Raw genomic sequence first — 23,889 nt, forward strand, 5'->3', positions numbered from 1 at the left:
CTTAGCAAAAGAACTATTGAAGATGTACTCATACTCCCACCCTAACATGACAATGTTCGCAAAAACTGGAGAGCAAGCTGCACCCATTGCCACACCAGTAATTTGTTGGTAATATTCCCCCTTAAAAATGTAAAAAGTTGTCCTCCAACACTAATTATATCAACTCAGTGGTGATGGAGATCAACTCTTTCGGTAGAGTGGACTTTTGATGCAAAATAGTCTGGAAATAATCTAACCCCTCTCTCTTAGGTATAACAGAAAAGAGATCAACCACAGCAATAGTCAAAAATATTAGATATTTTTTCCAAATATTTTGCCTCAATTTTCCCAAAAAATTCCAAGAGTCCTTTATCAAGTGTGGTATACTAACCACCACTTCCTTAACCCAATGATCTATTAAAACTGCTAAAGGATGAGTCTTTGACCCTTTTGCAGATATAATTGGTCTAAAAGGTGGACTCTCCACATTTTTGTGTATTTTGGGAATTCCAAAGATGTTTGGAATAATGGGGCTGGGCTGTTGCAAAATTGTATACATTTCCATGCTAATCCTGTTATCCAAAAATATTCTTCTAAATATGAGTCAGCTCATAGATATGCAATATGGATCTGTTTTTTAGATATGGGGGAATAAGTTATGTTGTGTAACAAATTAGTTATTGCAGTCTTATAATCTTCCATGTTGTACAAAACCACCCCTCCCCCTTTGTCCGGCTTCATATCTCTTATATTTTTGTTATTCTTAAACATATTTACAATTTCCTTTTCCTTATTAGTCAAATTTGTAAATATCCTTTTTCTCCTGAGAGAACTTATAAATATCCTCCGTAACTCCCTTTTTAAAATTTTGAATTATAGGGTTACGAGGTGGATTGAAGGTGATACGTCTTTAAGGTATAATGGATTATTTAATCTTCTTTCTTTTTCTGCCTGTTCCTTAAAAATACTGCAAAATTCAATTTTCTGGAAAATAACTTTAGTTCAAGGATGGAATCCGCTACACCAACCCTCCTAGTTAGAATAAATTTGAAGCCTTTCAATAGCAATATAAAATGTTCCTTAACAAGGGTAATCTCAGTATAACTGTAAATCTTAAAACCCATGTAGGAACCTGTAATACCACTATTACTTTGATGTTGCCCTGAATCCACCATTTGCCCTGATTTGCTGGCTAGTCTGTCCAGTCGATGTACTGGACAAAAATCCCATGGCCTAGGTGAAAAAGAATCCAATTCATCCAAATCCTCCTTCCCATCACTATGTGAACAAATCCTAGATATAGGTGGTAACTGCATTTTTTTCCTCAAAGGAAACCCCCTTATAACCCCTCTTTTCCCCTTGTATGCTAGTGATAGTATAAGCTTTTCTCTGGGAATACTGTCCAGTGTCCCTCTCAAGTTTCCATTGTTTTTTTATCAAAAACATTCTGCCATTTTTTGTCAACTTTAGCCAATACTTTGTCATATAAAAACTTATATTCAGAAAAAAGTAAATCTGCTAAAATACTTTGATATTAAGTTTATCCACTTCAGGACCCAAAATGCTCAGTGTATTATCATTGTGCTTAAGAATCTTAGAAATATGTTCCAACCCACACTTATCAAAAAAAAAAAGTAATACATTCATCAATCAGTTCCACATTATACAAAAACCCAAATGGAAATTTATACATCCACAACCCTTGGGGAATAATTTTAAATCTCAGACATTCTCTAAGGTAGCTGTTTTCAATCTGTAAACATTTACATTTGCGCAACTTTCTTTCAAGCATATATATCAAGTCTCTCAAGGTCAGACAGTCATTTATATATTTATTTGTATTCCTCTTTGGAACATTAACCTGTTTCTGGTTAAAACTAAAAGTTTTATTAATAATATTCTTTAACTGTGAATCAACACTTCCTTTGGTTCCTGTATTCCCACTAACCACTTTCTCTGTCTGTTGCCCTTCATTGGAAACAAGCTTAAAATCAGTACCTGCCAGCCTCGTGCATAGACACTTATTTCTATCACCTCCTGGTTTAAATGAACAAGTGTCCCTCAAACCCATTCTAAATGAAAAGGCAGCTTCCATCTAAAGGTGATGATAATGCAAAAATGTGTTTTATTATAGACATTTTTTATTTGTGAGATGGATATGGTGAACAGATACCTTTATAAGTGTATTTTATACACACCAAAAATTATGTATTCAGTGGAAACATTTTTAATGTGTGTTAGTTGTTTCATGTTTTCTTTAAGAAGGATTAATTATTCCTCTCTTTTCAATTAACTAATTAGTTAACTGGAAGGGGATAGGAAATTGAAAGAGTATTTAATAAAGTGAGGGATGTTGTTTTATCTGAAGAAGTCTCTATTTACAGGATGAATGCGTTTATGATTTTGTGTATTTTTTAATAAATAATCAGCCCTTTACCTCCGTTTTAAGTCGCGTTTCAACAAAATCAAATCATCCTAGAGCAAGCACAAATTGTGAATTGTCACCCATGTTAAGAATAGCCACAAATCCTTCTTAAGTTATGTCATGTACATAAATAATAGTCAGCAATGATATGAGTTAATACAAAGTAGCACCAAATTTGTGTCCTCTGAGGAAATTGTCAACATGTTACCAGACCAGTTCAGCTCAAACTTTACCCTCGATCTCCCCTAAATTACTCACAGCATAATAGTATGCGTACACCCCAATGTCACCTCTGAGCAAGTCCTAAATGTTCTCTCCAAGGCTAAAAACAATAGCTCCATGGGCCCTGACAATATGCCAAGCTGTCTTCTTGTCAGTGCCAAAAGTTGCCTGGCTGACACCTTATCCTCTCATTACAGCCAAGTGACGCCTACAGATGTTTCTGCAGTTACATCTTATTGATGCCTCCAGCCATCAGCTATTGCTTGTTCATGTTTGCATTAATGATTCCAAAACCATGCTACATACATACAAAGTATTAATAGATTTCATCTTATAGCTCACACAATGGCAAATGTGTGATTTTTTGTCATAGAAGTTGATTTCAGTTACTTTGAATTCTGTGGTTACTGTTTCTGATTATTCTTTTCTTTTACAATATTTTATTCGTTTGAAGCTCAATATGGATTCCTTAAATGAGTATGTAATTAATGATTTGCTAATGGAGCGAGGGGGAGGGAGCACTCCTCCACTTTTACAGCTGTAAGACCTATCTCTTGGGGAAAATTTAATGAAGCGACATAAGCAATTACCAGAAAAAAACTCCATGATGGAGTTTTTCTTTAAGGAGGACCCAACGCAAATTTGTCTTCTTTAAGGAGGACCCATGTATGCATTGCATGCTAGCATGGATTTAAACACTAACTATTGGTGAGTGTCTGATCACATTTGTGCCCAAGTATTTTGTGTATGCTGCCCCCCCAAGTGCTGATGATTGCTGCCAGAGTCATGCTTCCTTACATTTAGGTACAATTTTTAAGGAGAGGAAAGTTTTCTGCTGTCCCCGAGTGTTCTCTTATTGGTGTGTGTGTGTGTGTGTGTGTGTGTGTGTGTGTGTGTGTGTGTGTGTGTGTGTGTGTGTGTGTGTGTGTGTGTGTGTGTGTGTGTGTGCATGTGAAATGCCCCAGTTAGGTATACCTGGTGGTTAGTGTTATCCAGGCTCAAACCCTATACCTTAGGTACAAGAAACAAGAGCCTGAGTTCTCTACCCATATCACCACTTGTGATTCAGGGAGTTGAGCCCAGATTTTCACAGAATATTTGTTTCATACTCATACTTTTGGTCTGTTCCTCTTAAAATTTGTGGTTTTCTGGCAAATCAGTGAGAACTGAATTCACTAAATAATGATAGCCCTTTATGTTTCAGTCTTCCTATCTTTCAGGAAACACATGGTAACACAAAACACTTTATTTTAGCAACTTTTTAAAATTATACAATCAATATTTAAAATGTGTCCCTGGTTTTGGGCCTTTGCCCCCCCCCAATAAATTTTGGCTTTTTCAGATTCCTTGTGTTGTGAAGTTGAGAAATTTAGTTGAATGTCAAGTGGATTTTACAAGGAGCTGAGAGCTTCAGGGGAAGAAAAGTTTAGTGCTGATTATGGTAAGTCTGTTTGCATTGTTAATAGCACAACAGGTAGTATACTTGCTTTTGATGCAGAAGGCTGTGGGATCTACTCCCACAGTATGTAGATGGATCGCTGATACTGTACGGTGTTGCACTTTAAAGGGAGTGGATGCTGCAGTCCTTTGAATGTCCTCCTTTAGAGGAGTTACCTAGTAACTATGAACCTGTTATCAGTTTGTCATCCATTCCCTATTGCAATATTAGTAGCTTATCATTTTTTAATGTAACATAGGCAATTTATTCTTCAAGGGCAACAGGCACATTATTTGTAGATGAAACAATGAAATATAAAGTCGTTTTTTAGCAGCAACCTCTTCATTAGTTACAGATCCCTTTAGTGTGGAATTATTTAGATGACTTACTTCTGCAGAGATTTTGCATATTTACTGATATTGGTGGAGTTTCTGAAATGGGTAGTTTTGTCATTCATTTCATTGCATACTAGAAGACTGTTCAAAACTACAAATTTAAAACACATTCTAACAAGTGGTGCTGTATTATACAAGGAATATAATTTAATACAATCAGGAAGGTGAATCAAAGAATGTATACATGTATGCATGGCCCTAAAAATGTGTAAGGAGCCTATGATTTGAAAACAGCCCAGAGGTGAGCTTAGTTCTCCACTGGCCAGATGCAAAATGAATGTAGGTTTTCATGCCATTTCAATGAATGTGAGTTTCAAGGGCAGATAAGTTTACTGCTCATGCTAAGTCTGTTTTCATTGTGAGACAGTATTGTTTGTTTAGCAAATGGCTCAGTGTTTGTACTATTTTATTTCAATTTCTGTAATCACTGTAGAAGTAAATAAGAAAACACCATGCATGCTGACAGGTTTGAACAGTGTTTATGGTAAGTGAGGAGAAAGATCCAAGTAATGGAACACTGGAGTGGCTGGGGAGGGGATGCTGCTGGAGCGGTAGGGGTTTGCTGCAGGAGGGGCTGCTCTGGGGGAGCCCAATCTATTACCCTGCCTAGGGCCCCATTTAACCATGATCCAGCTCTGGTATTTGCAGTGTTATTTACTATAAATGATCAGAAGTTGGAATGACACAATGAAGTGTCAGTTGTAAAAAAAATAATAAGCACTTTTGCTCTGTGTTTGACAATGCAGAAAATAAAGTGCTTCTTTTTTACAACTGACACTTCATTGTTTGATTCCAACTTCTCATATTTTATGCTTTTCACTGTTATTTAATAATTAGTAACAGTCATATTGTTGAACATGTCAGTGCTGTTCTGTGGATTGTGGACCCCAACTTGAAGTGGCAGCAACCCACCTAGGTACATTTTGGGTAGTCAACAGTAAAGATGATGATGATGATGATAAAATAAGACTTAATGCAAACAAGAAACTGGAATAACTTTGCTGTTACTGTGTTTTCAGAAGTTAATACAGTTTCTTCCTTGCCTTAACTCATTTTTTTCATTAATGCAAGTTGGCCCCAGTTTTGTTAAATTTTTAGTCATGCCAGAAACAATTTATTTAAAAGAGCAATAAAAAATGCTGTGTGATTTTTATTCTGTTTATAAAAAGTTATTAAAGCTTCTTGCCTGACTTTAAGCCTTCATTTAGGTTATTTATTATTATTATTATTATTATTATTATTATTATTATTATTGTTCAAGTTGCCCAGTTTTTGTTGTACTTTTTTATTTAATTGAACAAATAAAAAATGCAACAGGTTGAGCTTGAAAGTGTAAACAGCTTTTGCCCACAGTTCTTATTTAAACTTCAGAACCTCATAGCTCAAGATATAAAGCCAAACACTTAATGGGTCAGGGTAAAGATCAAAGGTCCAGAATCAGGGATAAATTGTAAATATAACATTGTTCTTATATGCTTCCCTGCTAGAATAATAGGTTTTGCATTAGCCTGCATTTTCTGAAGGATATGAAGTCCAGAAGTCTGAAACTCAAATGTCTATCATTATTTAAGCTTTGCAATCCTCATAAATTTGCCAAAAAATCACACATATGAGGAACAGACCAAAAATGTGACACACAATCAAGGACAGTCAAACATATGCTCTGATCTCTCAACCTCTTAGGACAAGAATCAGGAGAAAGTGTGAAAGGTTCAAAATCATGGGCATATTTTAAGCTTTACTCTTGTCACCAAAGCAATGGATGAAGGTAAAGCAGTTCATACCACATTACCTTGACCTGGCCAAGCCTTTTGATACAATCCCCTACTCAGGTGTAGTACAAAAGATGAATAATGTAGGAGCAAACCCTTGCATCACTAGCTGGATTGCCAGCTTGCTCACAGGATGCAGGAGATCAAAATAGGGAAAAAGACCAGTCACCAATGGAGTCCCCCAGGGTTTGGCACTGAGACTTTTTTTTCTGTTTGGCATATATATCTCAAAAGTAAAAGGAAATAACAAAGGGCTTTGGCCAACTAAGTTTGAGATGACTGCAAGCTAGGAGCAATTATTGAATCCTCAAATTACTTAAAAATCATGCAGGAATGTTTCTCCCAAACAATAACTGGTGCCAGAATCCTGAATTGAAACTAAACTCCAAAAATACATCATTGTATCCTTTGGGAAGTCATCTACTCCAGGGAACTGTCAAATTGACAATGCCCCATGAGAACTGACCCAGTTGTTTGGCATTTGGGAACTTGTGTGAACAGTGACCTAACTTTTGACCAACATGAGCCCAGAGTTATAAGACAGTCTTTCTATATTGCACAGCTTATAAACAAATTGATTGTGACTAGACCTAGAGATGTTATTGTCCCCCATTACAAAGCTCTCATTAGGTCATTCATTTTGTATAATGTCCACTATGGCATATATCTGTCCAGACCCATACAACAATTGGAATACCTACAGCGATATCTTACTAAAAGGAAACAAGTCCTAAGCAATAGGTCTTGCATGGGCTACCTCAAAGATTTATCACTATACTCAGTATCCTACAGAGTCCTTAGAGGTGACATGTCTGGCATACAAGGCTTCCTCCGACCTAATACTGATGGACCTACTCAACATCAGCAAGTCAAATGGCATCAGAAATACTCAGTCCAGGTATTTAAGCTGAATGTTGTGGAGAGATGGATATATATCACAAAGGCTGCCACTGTTCCAGAACAGAGTATCCATTCAAGTAAAACAAAGCTTATCCCTGTCCATATTTAAATGCAACTTGGATCTAAGGATGGGTAATATGAATGTACTCCAGGATTGTCCCTCATGCCACTGATGGATACAGGTAGTTCCTAAATGCTTCATCCCTTACATGGGTCCCCTCAAATTATCTATGGTATGATCACAGTTATTCTCACTAGGGCTAATATACAATTATCAGCTATGGGATAGGTAAAATCAATCAGGAAATGTTAATTCGAGCACCAAAAAGGAAACTGGCTAAGCTTAAAATGTCCTCCAAGTGAATCTATGTTGTGGCAGCAAATAGTTTTAAAAAATTGCCCTTTTTAGATCACTAAGTGCCCCTCTCACCCTCCACCCCCCCATCCTTCAACAGCTTCTGGCGTCTCTGTGTACAAATATTATGCATATGCTATGCATATTTAAAAGTAACAGCTGATAACACTGGGAATGTGTATTCCTTACATCAAAAGTTGAATGATTTGCTTACCATTGTTAGAAGTAAATCTAGACTTAATGATGATGATTGCACTTGTGCAATTGGCATGGCTTGGAGAACTGTTGATTCATACATTACTGACTGGACTGGTGAGATAAATAATGTTAGGCAAAGAACAAACAGAACAGATTTAGGAAATTATGCATCTGTTTTCTACAAGGAACATTCAACCCCTGTGAAACAAGATGATGCCCCTGAGACCTGTGTAATTCTGGATGCAAGTATTCAGCAATCTGAGGATCTAGTTTGTTTAGAATGAAACAAAAAAAGAAAGAAAGGAAGAAGTTGACAACAAATAACAAGGAAGAAAAAGAAACTGATTAATGACTGCAAAGGAAAAATAATACGTAACAAAACGGCACTGCTTTGTTATGTAACACACAAGCTGCAGGGGGATAATGATATTTTAATATCAAAAAACCTTCAGTCTACAGAAAAGGGCATAATTTTTCCAAAAGTGAAGGTAGAAAAAAGAGGCAAGGGGTAGGTGAAAAGGAAGAAATCAAAACTGAAGGTGGAAGGACTGAAGCACATTACTGTAAGAAAAAAGAGGAGAAAGACAGATGTTGACTACATGGCTCAAGCTGTGGATTTACCATACCAGCTGGATAAGAATTTAATACACAATGAAAACAGTGGGATTAATAAGACTACTGGTGATGAAGATCTATCCTTTATAACAATTGACAGAGCAGATATTACTGTATTAGAAGCTGGAGATTCTTCAGAGCTGGTCAGCAAAGATATTTTTGTAATTGGAGATTCAATTATTAGAGGAACAAATACTTATACTTGCACAGAAGACAATGAACATCGAACAGTGTTATGCTTGCCAGGAGCAAAAATAGAAGATGCGAGATACGCCTTGAAATGCCTTAATGTAAGGAAGTACGGATCCATTTTTATTCATGTCGGTACAAATGATGTCATCTGCAAGTATTCTCTTACTGTTAGTAGGGAACTGACAGCCCTCTTAGATAGTATAGCTTGTACTGGTGTTAGGACCTATTTTTCACAAATCGCCAATAGAAAGGATAATCAGGTCACTGTGAATGAAAATATTTTTTGGATAAATACCTACATGGAAAAAAATGTCCGGTTTTAAAAAAATGAAAATGTATAGAGCATCCAAGCCTAGTTTTGGGCATGTGTTCATACAGGATGGCATGCATTTGTCAAGATCAGGGAGGAGAATTTTTGCAGCAGATATTTTGCAATATTTGACAAACGCTAGGAAGGATTTTTGCCAGGTTGAAATTTTAACAGTTTACAGATAGCAACATTTGATTGATCTCTGATGGTTGTTAATGCTAGGAACATTAAAAATATTTTTTTTATTGGAAAATCTGTTACATTCCCACAAGACTTATGTTGTTATTGTCTGTAAAACGTGGTTAAAGAACAATGACTGGAAACTACTTCTGTCAGGGTACAACTATTTTACAGTAAGAGACATTCTAACAAAAAAAATCAGGTGGAGATGTTATGACATGGGATTAAAGATAGTTATGAGACCTGTTATTATTACATGTTTAATGATAACACCAGTACTATAGACTGTGTAACTGTGATAATAAAGACAACCCTGGAACATATAACAATTGTTGGAGTGTATAGACCACCAAAGTTCAAGTGCAGATGACCTAGAGGAATTTATACATTTCTTGCATGAAACACAAGATAGCTGGGGGCTTAAATTTACCAGAAACAGACTGGAATAATATTGATTTAACAATGTTAGTAAGGAAATTATTCACAGCGTATATTCAGGAACAACAATTGCTTCAGACTGCAAAAAAACCTACCAGGGGACAGAACATACTAAACATTGTTTGTGTTCCTAACGAAATTACTGTTACTTCAAGTCAAGTTTTACCACCATTGATGTGCAGTGATCATAGGGTTATAAAGGTTAATTTGTTGCTAGATGAACCAATGCACAGAAGGTTAATTACAGATTATATGGAAGCAAAACAGTCACTGTAAAACTAACTGGAGTGAGGTGTTCAGTGGAAAAACTGCAGATGGAATGTGAAAAGTTTTGAAAGAGAAATTGTTTGAGTGCAAAAAATAAAAAAAAAATGTTTAACATCAGGATCAAGGCATAAAACATCAGGTGGATATATTTCCATAAGAACAAGATATCTGATTAAGGTGAGAGGAAAAAAATATAAGAAATGGAAGGGAGGTCGAACTACAACTTTGAAAACTGAAATAGATAAACTGGACAAACAGATTAAGCATAGTGTGAGACAAGATCAAGAAAATTTATATAAAGATATTGCATGTAATAGGAAACCTTTTTTATAGATGCATAAAATGTGGAGGGAGTAAAGACATACAAATTGATAAACTGTGTGCAAATTCTAAAATTTATTCTCAGACACAACAGATTATAGATATATTTACAAAATCTTATGCAAAACGGTTTGGCTCTACAAAAGGGGTGATAAATTGTCCTAGTGACATCCAGGTAACCTGAGATACTGAAATAAGAGTAGATTATATTGAAAAAGATCTGCACAAACTGGATCCAAACAAAACACAGGGAGGAGACGGAATTAGTAACAATGACCTGAGAATACTTCAGCAAGAACTTACAGTACAATTATATCTATTATTCACTAGGTCATATAAATATGGGGAGATTCCTCAAGATTGGAGACATGCTTATTAATCCTGTCTTTAAGGGAAAGGGGAGTAGGACAAACTGAGAGTCATATAGATCTTTAAGTCTACTTTCATGTTGTGTAAAAATAATGGAGAATGTAATATTGGATAAGTTATTGTCAGAATTGGATAGGTTGGGACTTGAAACCATATATCAGCATGCATATGTTGGAAATAGATCTATCATCACCTGTAACATGATGTTCTATAACAATATAATAACAGCTATGAATGAAAAATTGTGCTGTGATGTAATTTATATAGATTTAACTTTAGCATTTAACAAGATCATACACAAAACACTGATCAATAAATTTGTAGAACTAGGTATTGATGTACTCTTGATAAGATGGATAGCTGCATGGCTTACAAATAGGACATGGCAAGTATCATACAGCAATTGGACAGGTGAAATCTTTGGTTACAGTCAGGGTGTCCCACAGGGTTCTGTCCTAGGCCCTTACTTGTTTAGATTGTATCTTTCAGATCTAACTTTTTCATCTGAGGTGTTCTACAGTCCATATACAGATGACGTGAAATTGGGTAAACTGATTATGTGTTACAGATAATGTATGTCTGCAAAATAACTTGACTAAATTGACCATTTGGGCACAGGAGAATAATATGCTGATAAATACATCAAAAACTAAGCATATGCAATTTGGGAGACATAAATTGAAAGGTGAATATCTAATACAACACACAGTGATTGAAACTGCCTTTAAGGAAATGCCTTTAAGGACCTGGGTATATGGGTAGGTCCAGCTATGAGTTTTTCTAATCATATCAACCAATTGGTTAATGATTGTTATAGATCTATAGGTTGTATAAAAAGATTTATAATGTCTAGGGAATCAAAAATTATGAAGTTGAGGGTGGCGTGGCCAAGATGCTAAACAGCTAACAGCACAGAATTTTAGCTCTGCCTCTTTCTTATTATTCTGACAGGAAATTTTATTATTTTTGTGTAGAAAAAAAGTTCCATTCCTACTCATAAAAAGGACTTGATCATCTAGTTGTTGATTTTCAAGGAAAATTAATTCTGGTGTGCTGTATTTGTCTGTTTTCCTGTCAAAAGTTCTTACACAAGTGATACAGCTATGAGTAACTCAAAGAACTCACATCAGGAGAGTGTGATGAAAATGGAATTACAATCCATCATAGCAAATATACAAGAACTATCAGTCAAGATGGATAAGTTGGAGAACAAAATAGACAACATAAAACAAGACAGCAAAAAATAACTGGACATACTGAATGAGGCAATTAAAAATGTTCTGAACAAATTTTCTCTATTGAAGAAACAGTGAATGACACTAATGGCAGGTTGACTAAGTGTGAAAACCATAATGAATTTTTACTTAAACAAAATACTAAACTCTTAGAAAAAGTGGAAGATCTAGAAAGCAGATCATAAGAATTTACAGGGTACCAGAAAGGGATACCAAAAGCACTAAACTTGCCTGAATCTTTTTCATTTGGAATTGAGTGAGCACACCAGTTTGTCAAAACCTGCAGCTTTGAATAACTCTTCCTCTCCTAGATCTATCATAGTTAGATTTTTGTCCGCCCAGGACAAAGACTTAGTATTAAAATCTGCATGGGCAAATCCACCTGTCAAAATAAATGGAAACATTGTTCGTTTTGACAATGATTATACCTCAGCTGTCATCTCCAAAAGAATAGAATGTGTGCCCCTTAATAAAAATCTCTTAAAAAGTCCAACATAAAGGCAGGAGAGTTTTGTTTCCAGCTAGAATAAAAATACATCTGACTGATAGAGTGAAAATCTTCAATACTTTACAGGAAGCTATGGACTACATTCAAAAGAAAAATATATTAACTGATATCGAGGAAATGGACTGATCTACACAAAGTGTGAAGAGACAGACAACAAAAGGTTGGTCTGTTAAAGAAGGAGTCAGCAAAAAGCTAAAAGATAAATGAATATGATTTATAAATCCAAACTTTATGGTCATTAAATAGTTTGTTCTTCTTTTTTTTACTTTTGGGTGATGTCATCAAGGTAAATGTTATTATTTCTTCTCTTCTCCTTCTTATTATTTCTTCTTTTGATCAGTTCTTTCTTTTCCCCTTCTTTTTATTATCTTACGTTCGTGCCTGTTAACTTAACCCATTTCTTCATCTTAATTAACTGTGCTTTCTTCTGCTTATTTATGTGTTACAAATATGTTGAGTATGTGTAGTTAATAATGCTACTTTTAACTTATATTACAGGCGTTTGATAATAGTTATAGCAGTGAAGTGAATAGATTGCCTTATTGTGTGTATATGGTGGGGCAATATAGTATCAGTATGTTATAATGGCTTAAATGAGGTGGTAATTAATGAATATGATTGACAGTCTAAATACATTGTTTGTTTTACTTGTGTTGGTTGATGTACAGGGGATCCCCATCTGATGTGCTCTTGTGGCTGTTTTATATATATATATATATATATATATATATATATATATATATATATATATATATATATATACACACACACACATACATACACACATATAATGGTTTTAATTTTGCCTGATTGGAGTCCCTGCTTGGGGTGGGTTGTATGGGGAGAGGGATATATGATGTAGTGCCTTCATTATCAGTACAGTATGAGTCTTGTATATTTTAAAGCATTTCCGTTGTCCTTTTGTTATTTTACATAGTCTCTTGGTTTTCAAGAGTTGTGCCATTTTCAGAGCACTAGCTCGAGCCCTCACTGGACTTAAAGACACAAATTTTAACATGTTTTCCCACCCGATGGCTTTCCAATAACTTCTGAGGGCTGTTTTGGGCTTGTGAGATGCTCTGAACATCGCTATGTTAATTTTGTCGCATCTATCTTCAAGAAACAACTTCTGGAGACCAAAGGTGACCTTTAACCCTATGTAGGATGCCTGGAACTCTGAAACAGAACTTTTGAGAGATCGAGCAGGCTGTTCTTTCTAACATACGAGTGTGTTAGAAAAGGATATCAACACTACAATCTCAAATTTGCTTCCTAAAGGGAATTTGAGAACAGAAGGGGAAACAAAATAAGAAACTGAATATTATATATGGACAGCTTGAGCAGCAGTCACTAGTGATGGTGAGAAGAGTAAGTACAAATGGACTTGTGATATATCATTACTAGAGTTTCAAAGTCTTGTTATCAAAAGAAAGTGGTGTTATATTTAAACTTCACACTATATTTGCATAACAACAAATGCTGTCTTAGAGGTTCTTTTTAAAAGAAATATTATTTATTTCAAGAATGCTGTTCTCTGTAGTACTGATAAATAAAGATAGGAAAGTGGTAAGCATCAAGGCTAACACAATAACAGATTATGTATTAGTATGAGTTTTCTGAGGGATGTGAGGTCTGAGATTCGGTGTGTATGTTGTTTTCTGATTATAGTGCTAAATGATTCACTTGTGGCATTTCGGGAGACCATAGTTTGGCGAGAGGCAGCCCAAGAGTATGAGACAGATATCTAGACATCATGAGATAGTTGGTATAATTGAGAGTTAATCAGAATTAAACTGCACCACTAATTGCTAACAGCTCTTAAGGCCCCTATACACTTTATTCAGTCATGTAAACACAACCTGATAATTTTCAACTTCTGATATTATATTTAGACTGCTAACTTCTCCCAGTTACTACAAAGAGATATGACTGCATCGGGTCCACTTTTTAATTTTTTAAGTCCACAATCCTGAAGTTCAGAACCTAGAGATTGTGGAATCTTGAAATTAAAAAAAAAAAAAAAAAAAAAAAAGAAGATATAAAAAAACATGTTTTTGCAGGGGGGCAAGCCCCCCTGTACCCCCACACTCCCTGCAACTTAAACATACTAACTCTGAGATTGCTCTACAGTGAAGAGAATGGTAATGGAGATTGCTATACAGTGCAGAACAGGAACATTACCATTCTATTCATTGTAGTACAATCTTGGAATTAGTATATTTAAGTTGCAGAGGGTATAGGGAATGCAGGGGGGCTTGCCTCCCTGCAAAAACATGTTTTTTTATGTCTTCTTTTTTTTTTTTAATTTTGAGATGCTACAATCTCGATTTTTTTTTTTTTTTTTTTTTTAATTTAGGGATTCCACACTAAGGTTTTGAGTTCAGTATTTTGAACTTCGGGATTGTGGACTTTCAAAATTAAAAAGTGGACCCTACTGTATCTCCCATTTCATATATCTTTAAGGTGGTTCTGAAATGCATAGCAAAAAAGTCATCATACCAGCTTCCCCATCAATATGAATTTCTTGATGTCAGTTATATAAACACATAGTAACTTGGCTAAAACTGTAGACATGATCATAGAACAGTCGTAATCAGAGTTTTACTTTATTTTAAATGAACATTGGCTTGCTGGGTCCAGATATATTTAAGTTGCTTTTTACAAATATAAATGTCTGAAAATGTAGTACATAAGGGATTAATGCAGTTTCTGTTTGATGGAAAGGTCCATGATATAGGCTGCTGTATCATGTGACATATGATAAATGCTTTTATGCTATACCAGGTGTCAGGAAAGTTAAACAAACATATGGATTTGCTTGTATTTAAACTTGTATTGGACCTGAAGAATAATGTAAAGCAATCAGAATAAGTACATGACAGTCTTTGCATACCACTGCTGATGACAAATGTTGGTAATCAGTTGTTTAATCATTAATGTCGACAGTTAGATAATGCATTTTGTTCCACTTAGTTTTTTTCAGTGTCTGATAACTGAAATCACTGACTAGTTATATGTTCCTTAAACATATAGGCTTTTTTGTGGTTGTAGTAGTTATGTGTGTTTACAATTATACATAGTGCTTCATGATTCATGCACCTTTGGGGCATGGAAGATAATGTCAATCCTGAACTGAGCACTTCCAGTATACCCTGATTTGATTAAATATGATTTTATGTAAGCACTAGGGCTATGGAGAAAAGGGGCCCATAGGTCTTGTATTGTGCTTTTGAAAGAAATAACACCAAATAGTAGCCCAGTATGGTTAAATAGAGCACATATGAATTGTACACATCTCTTAATTATAACTCCTGCATATTTTTTGCCAACGTATATGAATTTTGAATTAAAGCTTCTATATACATAAACAAGGTAACTGTTTATTTTAACAGAATGGAAAAGTTACATATTAATATCTAATTATAAGTCTTTAAATCTATCCAAAGAATAGATCAGTATGTAATCATATGAGTGGTGCTATAACAACTTTAATGAAAGATAAACTAAGTTTTCTAATATCTAACTAGTAACATAACTTTTTGGGAGTTTTTATTGGCGAAACACATATTCAAGGTGACAGTCTTTCCTATAGGTACTACAGTACACTTCTTTGACATTAAGATCCAATCATGATTTTGATATCAAGTGTCTCATTTGTGTTAGTCCTAGTTGGAGGGTGTTTCCATTATAGAGGGATGCAGTAATTATCCCAATTGTGAAATCATTTTTGATTCTAATCACCCAGAAGCCATTGTTTTGGCTTTGATAGTTAATGAGATAGACACTAAAGAGGTATATGTCTGGAACTGTATCTTAAGTAATTTCATTGGTAATAAGTTTATGTGGAGATGTAGTCTCAATGATTTTAATCTCCCATATTCCTGTATGAAATCAGTGATTCAGTAAATGTGTTTTGCCTTCCTTTATGATGAACATTTATAAATTCATATCATAGTTTGGCTTCAGTATCTTAATGTAAACAGATATGTAATAGTGGTATGTTATATTAATGAATAGATAAAATATTGTCTCTCTCTCCTATATACAAAATTGAAATACATTTATGAATCCTTACATGATGTTGTATTTCATTGTATTCAGTATGTTTATCATTAGAATAGTTAGTAATGTGCATATGAAAATGCATATCTTTAGTGTTGCAACAGTTTGAGTTACCACTTTTTAATCTATACCGTTAAACGTTTTATTTCACAACATGACAGGAGCTGAAGATAGTGTATTTGGAGTGTGAAATGTTGATAGTGGGTGGTTTGATTGATCACTTAATCAAACCAGGAATGTATTGTTCCATGTGTGTAGTTGTAGATAGAATCTTGTTTCAAACATCAAAAGTTTAAAAGTTTGTTTCATCCATGATAAACTATTATAAAGATTATTGCAAGTTTATATAAGTAAACCATAATACAGATGTTCTAAATTCACTTCACACTCATGGTAGTACATAAGTGTCTTTCACTGAATGTCAGTGGTCTTAATAATAATATGAAAAGAGCCAGTTTGCTTAAGTTTTTCAAATTACATAAAGCTAATATAATATTTTTACAAGAGACTCATTTGAATAAAAGGATTTAAATAAACTGTTCTTTAATGGTTATGCAATCATTGTTGATTCATGTTACAAAAATAAAAGAAGAAGTACTCTTATATTGTGGAAAAAATTCTCCCACTATGCCTAAAACTCTTAACATATTTTCTGATGATGATGGAATGCTATGGTGGTTTTAGAAATTAATAAGAAATGTTATACTTTAATTAACACCTATTGGATACCTGGATTAGGTACTAGACATGCAGCAAAATACGTAGACATTATAATGTTACATGCCAGAGGTGAAATTATTCTGGCTAGAGATTTTAATTGGTTATTATCAGATAAAGATACTTCCAGAACCTACACATTTAGAATAATAGCATGATCCAAAAAACTAAATCATTTTACAACCTCCATGAATTTGAGAGATATTTATGATCAGAGAGTGGCAACTTCCCTTAATTACATCCACTACTCATTTAGATTCAGTACCCAAGCAAACATAGATAAGGTTTTCATCTCAAATAACCTATACTCCAAATTAAGTGAAGTTCTGATAATATTATGTTTACTCTCTGACCATAATGCCTTTACATTTAATCTCTACTTAAGAAATGATTTAATTTATTGCAAAGAATCCCGGCTTACATAATAAAAATCAAAAGCTTTAAGGATTGGGTCTTAAATGAAATAAACATGTTTTTGGGAGTTCAATAATAATGGTGAGGTAGAAGACATCATATTATGGGATGCATTAAAAGCCTACCTGTATGGTAAAATAAAGAATTGGTATCTTTTAAAAAGGAAAGAATGGGATAGGGAATTATCAGAATTGCAAGATAAAATAGATAATTTAAAATTAAAACTAAAACCTGATAATAAAACTGCAAATTCAGAATTATCTAGTTTAGACCAAAATATTTAAAAATATTAAATCATAAAGTCTCACTCTAGAAAGACTTACGCTATAGTCCTATTCTGTAAACCCTAAACATTTACATAAATTGGCTATTAGGACCAAAGAAATTAATAATCTAAACAGGATTAATGAAATTAAATGTACAGATAATAATTCAACCAAAAATTATTTGAAAAGTATATTAGAAGCATTTAGAATATATTATAAATCAATTAATGATAAAAACCTCTCTTTAGAGAATGATGATATTATTGATGAATTCCTTCAAAATAATGTCAGAAATAAAATATCAGACCAGCAAAACAATGTACTAAATAAACATGTATCATTATCAGAATTGAAAAATCAAATTAAAAATTTGAAAAATAACAAAGCCTCAGGACTACACAGAATAATTTCAGAAATATATAAAATATTCCCAGATTCAACCTTAAAAATATTGATAAATGTATTATCGATGATTAAAAATTATTTGAAAATTACCCCTTCATGGAAGTATACCTTGATTTACCCTGTTTTAAAACATGACAAAAAGCCGCAGCTTTGTTCCTCATACAGGCCAGTCTTTTTACCAAACATAGACTACAAAATCTTCATGTCCATATTGGCTAAGATATTAAATAATATCCTGCCTAATTTAATAGGTTATGATCAAACAGGCTTTATATTACACAAAAGAGTTCAAGACAATATTAAGGTACTATCATTGACTGATATTGCTAATAAGACCAAAAAACAACTTGCAATAATCAGCTTAGATATTGATAAAGCCTTTGACTTTATTAGTTGGTCATATCTACATAAAATACTTAAAGATATAATTTTATCCAGGATTTTATAGATTTAATATTAAGAATATATATAGACTCTCAAGCCTATGTTAAAATTGGATCATATTTATCATCATCATTTAAAATTCTAAAAGGTACAAAACAAGGTTGACCACTATCACCCTTATTGTTTGCTTTCTCAATAGAACCTTTTGCCAGTTATATAAGAAATAACATTAATATAAAGGGATTTTCTTTAGGTGGGGAACATTGTTCATAAATCCAATTGTTTGCAAATGATATACTTTTAACAAGTGAAGATATTGATTCTTTTTTTCATTTTACATCATCAAATCAATCAATTTCTTCAAAAAAGTTTCAGGATTAAAATGCAGTCAGTATAAAACTGCAAAACTATTAATTAACAAGAAAATCAATAAAAAAACTGCAAGATTACAAAAATTTTAAATGTGAAAATAAAACAATAAAATATTTGGGGATTAGTATAAAACCCACTTGGAAGGAGACAGTATCTTCAAATTATACTATTTTATTTTACTAAGTTAACTGATAATTGGAATAAAATGTTTTTTACCATTGAAGATAGACGCACTTTGATAAAAATGGTTATTTTACCCAAATTTTTATTCTATATACAATCTATGATAATAACCCCTTCAAATAAGCAAATAAATACCATCTTACTTAAGTTCCTTTGGTTTTCTCAAAAGCTGAGAATAGCTTATGATTGACATGTTAGAGATTTGAATGATAATGGAACTGGTTTTCCTAACATGAAATTATATGTGAAATTGACTATTATTAATATAGTATTACACTGGTTAAACAATACTTACACTTCAAGTTGAAAACAGTTACATGAAGCCCATATAGTATCTAGTAGCAATTATGAAACACAAATAAACTCCTTGCTAGGTATTAGTAAAGTGTACTAGGTTCTACAAGATTATTATTTATATAATAAAAACATAATCATCTTACTTATGGTATAAAATCAAATTTTCATTACCTTTAAAAATATTATAGAAAATAATTAATATATTAAACAGCTAATTTTTCTTATATTCCCCATTGCATATACTCCAGACTGCTTAGAGTCCTTTAATTTAAGTAAAATGTTAAATTTTAAAGATAATTTAAAAATTTGGTATCAATTTCTGGATAACAACAAAACTCATTCAATAAACTTTCTCCTAGCTTGATGCAATGTTAAACAAGATAACTGGTTATCCCTACAAACAGTAAGACAGTTCATTCAGAATAAAGTAAAAATATCAATATATTCAGAAACAGAGTCATTGCCAAAGCTATTGCAACTTTTGACGTGTAATAATTCGATAAACATTGACAATAAATTGTATATTTCTTTTATATATAAAATACTACATGATGAAACTTTATCATTTGACTCAGCCTTTTGGGATTACTCTACAAAAGTGAATAATTACTGGAAACTGTTTATGTGGAAGTTTCTTCATAGAAGTTTTTTCACACCTCACAAAATTGCTATCATTTCCAAGAGTAAAGAAACAAAATCTTTGAGATGTGGTGACATTTTGGGGGCTAACCGGGTTCATATGTTTATTGAATGTAGAATTGTTTTGCAATTTTGGAATGATTTCAGATATTTTACAAATGCTCTGTGATCAGATAATTGTCAAATTACCGATTCCTTATTATTAGTTAATGTTCCTATTCCAAATGTAATTCCTAAGCATCAAATACCTCTCCTTTGGTCAATTTTGGCCATTGCTAGGAAAATAATCACAATGAATTGAAAGAAGAAGCAAGACCTCATATTCTACGACTTTATAAGCCTAGCCAAAAGTGTGTGTAAAAAAGAAATGCAGACCATTTTAAGTAGAACATCTAACATCACTCATAAAAGAATAAGCTGGCAGAAATTCTAGGATTTGTTGGACAGATATTAATGGTGTACATACTTTATACCAAAATTTGTCATGGATGATTGTATATCGTTATAATTACTTGAATATTTTTGTGGTTCTTCCTCATGTTTTAATTGTCTTGTTTGTTAATTCTGGTAGTAAAAACAAATAAAAATTGTTGAAAAAAATGATGATATCACTGCTTATTAGTTACATTAGACCCAAACTTGAGTATGGAATAACAATATGGAAATCCTATAAGAAAACAAGCATGATAGGATACTGCAGAAATATACCAAGGGCATCCATGGATGTGAAAATGTAAGTTATTATGAAAGACTAAAATATCTGAACGTGTAGAGTGTCTCTTACAGATATCGAAGAGGAGATCTTATTTGGGTATATAGGACATTTAGAGGCAACTACCTCTGAGAATGTTTGAGGTTATCAAAAAGTACCAGAGAATCATCAGACAACCTATGTAGAATATAGGAATGAGAAGTGTACTAACTGCTTCTCTGATAGAGTAGCTGATGCATGGAATAGACTACCAAATTACATTAAAACAAGTACTAGTTTAGATATTTTTAAGAACAGTCTGGGCACTTATTATGGGAACAAGTGTTTTGGTATATTGGCAAGCTAGAACAGCATTAATGCCCATGCTTGAAATATTTGCATGTATGTATCTATGTATGTATGTAAACACAATTGTACTGATATTTGACCTCTGTCAAATGTGGCTACAGAAATATTAATTGTTGTTTATATAGTATTTATTTATATTGTCATAAATATAATGTTTTTCTAAATATCATGTTAACCAAGTAGCACAGATAAAACTGCTGAACCACATATGAAAGCTTTCAGACAGATGAAAAAAAATGCTGATGACAGTATGTGTGTAACATGAGTGGTTGCTGAGATTTGCAAATTGTTTACAAAATTTGCAAACTTAATAGTTACACTGCCTACTGTAATTTATAAAATCCAGTTTAAGACCTTGGACCTAAAGAATAATATATAAAAATAGTATGTGATGAGCAGTTTGACATTTACACTTTTTTAGTAACCCCTATGGTTCCAGAGATATGAACTTTTGTTTTAAATGTGAGACATAATTTGATTCTGTCAAGAAACTTAGGCTCTACCCATTGGAAATTACAGTACAAATTCCCACAGCTCCATTGGAGAGAATGAGTCTCTGTCTCTCTACCAGATTCATGCCAGAAGTATGGATAACTGCTGTATTCATCCCACTCCATAAAAGGGATACAGTTGCCACCCATCCTGTTATCAGCAGGATACTCATGGGTTGAGCCACCTCATCCCATTGTCTGCTGTGCAAAGCAGTAGGGCCTTAAAAGTCCCTCTTTTCAGTTGCACCGAATCATAGTGGAAAAGTTGCAAATACTTCCATTTTTTCCACGGCAATTCTGTTATGTCACCAACCTGGACCTGCAGGCAGACCCTGTTAGGTCCGAGTGTTGTAAATTGTGCAGCAATTGGCTGCAACTCATGAAGGAGGTAGAAATTACAGCAGGAAGATCCCTACAAAGGTCATGACAGTAAAGTATTTTTTTTTTTTTATTAGCACTTCTATAGATGTTAAAAAATTACTGGGATTTGTCTTCTTTTTTTTTTATAGCCAGAGTCAGCCAACCAGCAAGCAAGCCATTCCAGCAGCCAGAGCCAGCTAGCCAGCTAGCCACTCCAGCAGGCAGGCAGCCTGCCAGCCAACCACTCCACTCCAGCAGCCAGCCAGTTAGCCACTCCAGCAGGCAGGAAGTCAGCCAGCTAGCCACTCCAGCAGTGAAGCCAGCCAGCAAGCTAGTCACTCCAGCAGGGAAGCCAGCCAGCTAGCCACTCCAATGGGGAAGCCAGCCAGCCACTACAGCAGGGAAGCCAGCCAGCCAGCCACTCCAGCAGGGATGCCAGCTGACAATTCCAGCAGGAAAGCCAGCTAGCCCAGCAAAGGCTGTGATTGTAGTGCTAAGTAAGTACAAATAGTACTTTATGGCTCTAGCTTTTTAAAAATGGGAATGTGTATATTTTTTATGCTGTCTTCAATAAGTTTAAAAGTACTGCTTTGATTATAATGCAAATATGACCATGCTGCTGTTAGGCATGTTCTTTATTGCATCGTTTTGCTGGGTAAATTACTGCTATAGGTTTATTTCTATTTTTCTTATTAATTGCTGTGTTCAGAGGTAAATGGTGTCCATGGTGTTTGCTGTGCATTGTAATTTATTTTAGACTAGCTGTTTAGTGATGTCTTGCAAGAAGTACTTTTAAAAGGGAAAATGTTTTGCTTGATTTTATTTTTTGTTTTGGGGGGCACATTCAGAAGTTAATGTAGTGCATTTGGAATTGTGCTAAAACATGTCATCATCATTTCAGGATAGTTAGCTTTTATAAGTGGAAATGTGTCTTTTTGTTTTTAATGCTGTCATGAATAAGTTTAAAATGTACTGCTTTGGTTATAATGTGAATATGGCTGTGCTGCTGTTGGACCTGTTCTTTATTTAATCATTGTGCTGGGTAACTGGTGCTATAGGTTTATTATTTCTTTTTTGTGTGCTTGTGTGTAGTATGTAGATTTTTTAGTTTTCTTCTTTCAGAATTGTCATGGTTAGTGTAATATGTAGAATTTAAGAGTTTTTTTACTTTTTTAAACAAACAGAATTGTCTGTTTAATATGAGTAATGTGCTTTTTTCTATAACATTTGTTTACTGTTGGAACTGACTAATTTGTGTGTTTTTGCAGTAATGCTTTACTTTACTGTTAAAGCTTTATAATTTAAATGACTTATCAGATTTCAGTATGCTGTAATAACTTCACACTGTTGTATCCATACGTGCATCTCTCTTTCACCACTCCTGTGGTGATGCTGTGGTAGGGGGTGTGCCAGTGTTATATTAGCCACACCTCCGTGTCCCACTTTGACCCACTTAAAAGGTGGCAACCCTAAAAGGGGGACTCATGACTGACCCAGGCAGCTATAAGCCTATAAGCCTCACCAGCCTTATCTGGAAGGCAATGGAGCACATCACTATAGATCTCATAAACAAGGACATAGGCACTTTTCATACCTTAAACCCAAACCAGTTTGGGTTTGTTAAAGACAGATCCTGCAATCTGAACTTGATTGACATTTCTGAACAAGTCACCAAAACATTAGACTTGGATAAATTGGTTTACACTGCATACCTGGACTTCACCAAAGCCTTCATTGATAAACTAATCCTATTAAATGTAAACCTCCTATGTCACCCACTGGATAGCAAACTGGCTCACTAACATAATCCAGTTTGTTAGTGTTACAGGCACAGTCTCATTGAAAAGAGTGGTTCCCAGTAGTGTCTCCCAGTGATCAGTCCTGGAACCACTCCTCTTTGGTATCAATTTCTCTGGGATTAAAACACACAACTAGAGCCTGTGGCTGATGAGGTTTGCTGACAGCTGCATACTCGAAGCTGTGATAAACAACCCAGATGACCTATGTATTCTCCAGAGGGAATAACTTAGGCTAGCAAATGGTGCTTGGACGATGGCCTCAAATTAAATGTAAAAAATGCAGCATTGTATCCTTTGGCAAACCTGGGCATCCCTGCTCCT

Source organism: Protopterus annectens, chromosome 10.part0, assembly GCF_019279795.1.
Source record: "Protopterus annectens isolate FY-2018-M chromosome 10.part0, PAN1.0, whole genome shotgun sequence".
NCBI lineage: Eukaryota > Metazoa > Chordata > Ceratodontiformes > Protopteridae > Protopterus > Protopterus annectens.